The sequence below is a fragment of the Sciurus vulgaris genome, assembly GCF_902686455.1.
Source record: "Sciurus vulgaris genome assembly, chromosome: 9".
Lineage (NCBI taxonomy): Eukaryota > Metazoa > Chordata > Mammalia > Rodentia > Sciuridae > Sciurus > Sciurus vulgaris.
This window is the reverse complement of record NC_136469.1, coordinates 5,457,263-5,463,328: the sequence shown is the minus strand read 5'-3', so window position 1 is coordinate 5,463,328 and position 6,066 is coordinate 5,457,263. Positions and strand designations below refer to the sequence as shown.

General features: G+C 40.6%; 1 pseudogene across 1 annotated transcript; it reads right to left on the bottom strand.

Moving 5' to 3' along the window:
- Nucleotides 1-670: 670 nt before the first annotated feature.
- Nucleotides 671-1,486, bottom strand: LOC306669222 (rRNA N(6)-adenosine-methyltransferase METTL5-like; annotated as a pseudogene). Its single transcript has 2 exons — nucleotides 1,381-1,486; nucleotides 671-1,202 (listed from the first exon to the last, which is right to left on the bottom strand). The product of its transcript is annotated as an rRNA N(6)-adenosine-methyltransferase METTL5-like (transcript).
- Nucleotides 1,487-6,066: the final 4,580 nt, after the last annotated feature.

Genomic DNA, 6,066 nt, shown 5'->3' with positions numbered 1-6,066 from the left:
TTTTTTTTTTTGCCTGATTGCTCTGGCAAGGGCTTCCAGTGCTGTGCCGTGTGGAAGCAGTGAGGGTGGATGTCTTCACCTTGCTCCGGATCTCAGAGGAAAGACTTTCAGATGTTCACGGCCGAGTTTCGTGTGAGCGGCTGCCTTCCCACCTGCGGCCTTTATCGTGTTGACGCGCATTCTGTCTACACCTGGGTGATGAGTTTTCATCATGAAAGGATGCTGAATTTCTAGAACACTTTTTCACTATCTAAGGAGATGATCATATTGTCTTGGTTCTTCATTCTGCTAATGTGATGTGTCACATGAACTGATTGGCATTTGTTGAACCATTCTTGCATTCAAGGCTAAACCTTACTTTTTTGTGATGAATGTGTTGACTTCAGTTTGCTAGTATTTTGTTGAGTGATTTTCTATCTGTGTTCTTTAAGGACATTGGCCTGTGATTTATTTCCTTTCTTTCTTCTTCCTTCTTCTGACTCTTCCCTCCTCCTCCTCCCCTTCTTCCTTTTTCTTCTTACAATTTTTTATTCATCTTAATTAGATTTTAAGCTGTTTTTATCTTTGGGGCATTTAGAAAGAAAACCAAATTAGATCTACTTCCATGTCTACTGATTTATGTGAAAGTTTATGATGCTGAGAGGTCATATTAATACAAAACAAAAGCCCTCTATGATAATATCTTTGTTTTCCACTCTGTGGCCTTCTTTTGCACATATGCCCTAGTTGAGGATTTAAGTGAGTGTAAAGAGGTTAGTGCTGCTCTTACCATTTCCAATGTGGTCTTTAGGAAAGCCATATCTGTCCCTGTATTATGTTAGGTCCCAAAAAGAGGATCCATAATTACTACCAAAAGACCTGAACTTTTGTTTAGCTAAGGAGCACACATCACACTGAACCCAGCAACATGTGACAACAAACTCTTCCACAATCCCATCAAATCTTTTCCGTGCATCCTCACCTATATCAAATCCAACACACAACCACGGCCCAATGCTGCAGTTCCAAAGCTGAGCACACCGCAGCCACATCCTAGGCCAGCAACCACTTTATTTCAGGTCACTATGTGCGTTACAGGTTGTACTGAGCATATATGCTACATATGAGCCTGGTCGGATACTGTTCTAGAAGTAGCTTGCATTTTTCAAATCCACCTGCATGTTGCAGGTGACTTTCTACTTCCTTAAACCATGATTTCTTCACTTAAAAAAAATGTGGGCTTGCAAGATTTCACTGAGCAGAATCCGTGGGGGAATATATCTAACTGGAATCTTGTATCTTCCTGCCCATTTTTCTGCTCCACTGGCCAGGGGCTGGACAGGATATACATTACACAGGGACATGGAGACCTGGGGTGCATAGGGCCAGCCTCAGGCCCACCTTTACGGTGTACCACCTCACACTCAGGTGCCCTGCAGGTGCAGCAGGGTGTGACAAAGCTGCCACAAGATCCCCCACTGTGAGTCCCCACAACTAGAGACGCCATCATGGCCTGTGGTTTTCTTTGCTGGTGATGTCCTTTCTGTCTTGGTATCAGGATAATGCTGGCCTTGTAAAATGAGTTTGGAAGTGTTCCCCTCTTTTCAATTTTTTTGCAAAAGGGAAAAGAAGTAGTTATTTAAACACTTAGTAGAATTCAGTAAAGCCAGTCCTGGGGTGGTGGTGGTGTTTGTTTTTTTGTTGATGGGAGACATTTTATTATAGATTCAACATCCTTACTCCTTATCGATCTGTTCAGATTTTCTATTTCTTATTTTCTTGGTAGTTTGTATGTTTCCAGGAAACCATCTCTCTTTTCCACATTGTTCCATTTGCTGGCATGCACTTATTTCCAGAAGTCTGTCATGATCCTTCACATTTCTATGATATCAGGTGGTATCTTTCATTTCTGATTTTATATGAGGCTTCTCCCTTTTTCCTCTTTATTTTTGAATCCAACTAAAAGTTTGTCAGTTATGTTTAGCTTTCCAAAAACCCTATTCTCAGTATTGTTAATATTTTGTATTTTTCTGTCTGTTGCATTTATATGAGCTCTGCCCCTCCTCTATGGGGGGTGGGGGGCGGAGATGGAGGAGGCTGGAACCCAGGGTCTTGCTTATGTTTGTCAAGGGCTCTAGCACTGAGTTTCACCCAAGCCCTCTGCTCTGATATTTATTATTTCCTTCCTTCTGGCCACTTGGGGGTTTGGTTGGTTCTTCTTTTCCTACTTCTTTGCCAAGTAAGTTATTTGAGATCTTTCTTCTTTTTTAAATTTATGTTTGTGTTGGTGCATTATAATTATGTGTAGTAGTAGGATTCACTGCACCATATTCATTCACAGAAGCATATAAAATAATCTGATCAACCTCATTCTTTTTATACACGTATAGGCTAATTTATAACTTTCCTCTTAGAACTGCTTTGACTGTATCTCATCGATTTTGACCATTTTTATTTTTCTTGATCTGTTTTTAAATATTCCTTTTAGTTTCTTCAATGACTCATTGGTTGTTCAGAAGCTTTTTTTATTTTCATGAATTTTGAAACTTTCCAAAATTCCTCTAATTATTAATTCCTGGTTTCAGATCATTGTGATCAGAGAAGAGAGTTGATATGATTTCAATATTTTTAACTTTCTTAAGAATTATTTTGTGACCTAACACATGCTCTGTCCTGGGGAATGTTTCACATATGCTTGCGGACAATGTGTATTCTGTTACTTTGAGATAAGAGTATTCTGCTTTGTTAAGTTCATTTGGTTTAAAGTGTTGTTCAAATCCAGTGTTTCCTTAGTAATTTTCCTGTCAGGACAGTATATCCACTGTGAAAAATGGGGTACTGAAGTCCCCCACCATTGTAGTATTGCAATCTCTCTCTCCCTTCTGATCCTTTAATATTGGTTTTATATATGTAGATGCTCTGACGTTGGGTGCACGTATATTTACTATTGTTATCTTGTCTGGATGAATTGACCCCTTTTTCATTGTATGATGCCTTTCTTTGTCACTTTCTAGAAGTTTTAATTAGACATCTGTCTGTCTGACACAAGCAGAGCTATCCTCCTTCTCTTCTGGTTTCCATCGTATGGAACATCATTTTCTACACATTGAGATGGGCCTCCACTGAGCAGCATGTAGCTGGGTCTCTTATTTTTCTAAGTCCCATTCAACCACTTCATGTCTTTTTGTGGGAGAATTGAGCCTCTTACCTTCAAGGTAACCCTCGACAGGAAAGGACGACTTACTACTGCCACTCTAGTCATTGTATTCTGGGTGGATTTTTTTTTTTTAAATAACTTTTCTCTTTCTTCCTCTCTTGTCACCAATCTCTGTGGTTTGATGGTTTTCTACAGGGATATACTCTGATTCCTTTGTGCTTTTGTTTAGGATTTCTGTGAAAGGCTTTTGCTTTGTGGTTATCATGAGGTTTGCATGGGACATATCATATACATGACAGCCTGCTTCAAGATGATAACAAATTAACTGACTTCAACAACTCTACATTTTTACTCACCCCCCCATTTTATGCTTTTGATTTTAGAATTTACATCATTCAGTAAATGTGTACTCTTTGAGAATCTATTTTAGTTATAGTTGTTACTAATAACTTTGTCTTTTAACCTCATACTAGGGAAAACATTGTTTTACACAGCATTGTTATAGTTCCAGTGAATTATGAACATGGCTCTGTATTACTCTTATCACTTAGTTTTGTGCTTTCAAGTATCTTATGTTATCAAATAGTGGCCTTTTTAATCAACACAAAGAACTCCATTTAACAATTTCTATAAGGCAGATCTAAGGTCACAAGCTCCTTTAGCTTTTATTTATCTGGGAATGTTTTTATTGTATCCTCATTTCTGAAAGACAGCTTTGCTGTGCAAAATACTCTTGGTTGTCAGGTTTTTTCCTGAGAACTCTGAACACTCCACTCCATTCTCTCTTGTCTTGCAGATTTTTTTTTCTAAAAAATCTACTGATCGCTGTATTGGCTCTGCTTTGAATGTGATGGTTTTTACCTCTTACTTCTCTCAGATATTTTCCTTCATATTTAATTTTCAATAGTTTATTTTTGTCCCAGCAAACTCCTCTTTGGACAGAACTTGACTGGAGTTTTCTGTGCTTCCTGTATCTGAATGTTGACCTATATTCCTGGTAGGGAAGTTTTCTGCTGTTATTTCTTTAAATATGATTTCTGGTCCTTTTTTCTTTCTTCTTCCTATGCAACTTCCATTATGCAAATGCTTCATCTCTTGATGGTTTCTCATAGGCTTTCTTTATCTTTCACTTCTCTGATTGGAAAATGTCAGCTATTCTGGCCCAGTACTCATTGATTCCCTCTTCTGCTCGATCAAGTCTGCGGTTGAACCTGTCTACTGAATTTTTCAATTCTGTCAATATATGCTTTATCTCTAGGATTTCTATCTGATTTGTCTTTCATTGCTTCTATTTCTTTGTCGAACTTCTTACTTTATTCCTGTATTGTTTTCCATACTTAATTTTCTTCCTATATAATCCTATAGTTCACTGAACTTCTTTAAAGGGATTAATCTGAATACACTGTTGATCATCATGTGAGCCTCAATTTCCTTAAAGTCCATTATGGGTACCTTGGTTGTTTCTTTTGTAGGTATCATCAACCCTTGATTCTTAGTAATTCTTGTGTCCTAGAATTTTTGTCTGAACATTTGAAGGGACAGCCCCCTCTTCAGAGCTTCACAGGAGTTCTTTGGCAAGGACAGACCTTTACCGTTCAATTTAGCCTGTGATTCTGGATGACCAGTTAGCAATGACCTAAGTAGGTAGAACTTAGTGTGGGTTCTGTACTTCAGATGGTTTTGTTCTGGTACGAGGTGGGGCTCTAAGCCAGGCTCTGCTGTCTGGTGATGCTATTGCTGAGCTCTGCTACCAGGCAGAGCTGCTGGCTGGACACTGCTGTGGCTTCTGGCAGGTCAGTCACAGGGAATAGTCCCTGGCTGAGGGCTCTGCAGTTTGGATCTGCAAGAGCATCAAGCTGTGCTGTGAGGTTAAGTACTCGGTTTGGGACAAGCTGGACAAGAGGCCATGCTCCCACAAAATATGTGATTAAGAAGTGCTTCCTTTTCAGCATGGGGCCATGGGGTAGGCTTTAGTCTGACTTGAGGCACCGCTTGACCATGAAGGTCTCATCCTTAAACTTCTCCAAAATATGTGGGGTGTTCACCTCCCTGCCTTGGCAGGGACTTTTGGTGGACTTTAAGACTTGGTGTAGGGGCTAACTTTCTAGAGATTTGAGGTGGGAATTTCCACTGTACTTCTGGAGGCCACCAGTTCAGCTTTGTGGGTAGACCCAAGTTGTGTGGTTTCTGATTGGCCACCACCGCTAGCAGAAACAGAGGTACCATCGAAAACTGTGTACCGATCACTGTGGCCTCTGCCCCTTTGTTTCTATCTGGCCCTGGATGCTCTAGCCTTGCCATTACGGGGTTCCCCATAAGGTGACATCAGAGTGGGCTTCCTGGCTGGTGTCTTGGAATGCTGGGGAAGTGGGATGAGTGCCTCCAGTTCTCTTTTCCTCCTACACAACCACAGGCCTTCTGCGTGACATTATGCTGACTCGAGGAAAGGGGCAGAACAGTGTGGCCAAAGAGAGGCTCTTCTTACCCTTATAAGCTGATTTTCATTCAGTTCTGTGGACCCACGGTTGTCTTTGGCTTCTTTCCAACTACTGAGGTTTTAAAAATGGTGTTCATGTCTGTGGGTAGCTGCTACTTGAACTTTCTCTAGTGGAGAGTAGAAACTCACGTTTCCTGTTCTGCCATCTTTCCCACATCACCCCACCCCATGGAGACTTTCAGAGCTTACCACCACTTCACAGAGGATGAAGGGATGCCGTGGGGCAGGGGGCAGGCAGCAGAACCCAGACTGTGGGACTAATTACCCAGCTTCTCCCCAAAATAAATTGTGAGAGAAGGGATGGAAAGATTTTGAAAAGGAACATAGAGATTAAAAAGAGATTTAAGGCACATATAAAACAACAATAAGGCATGGGACTGGGTCCTGTCTCCAAGCTACCAACTTTTGAAAATAAATTATGAGACAATTGAGG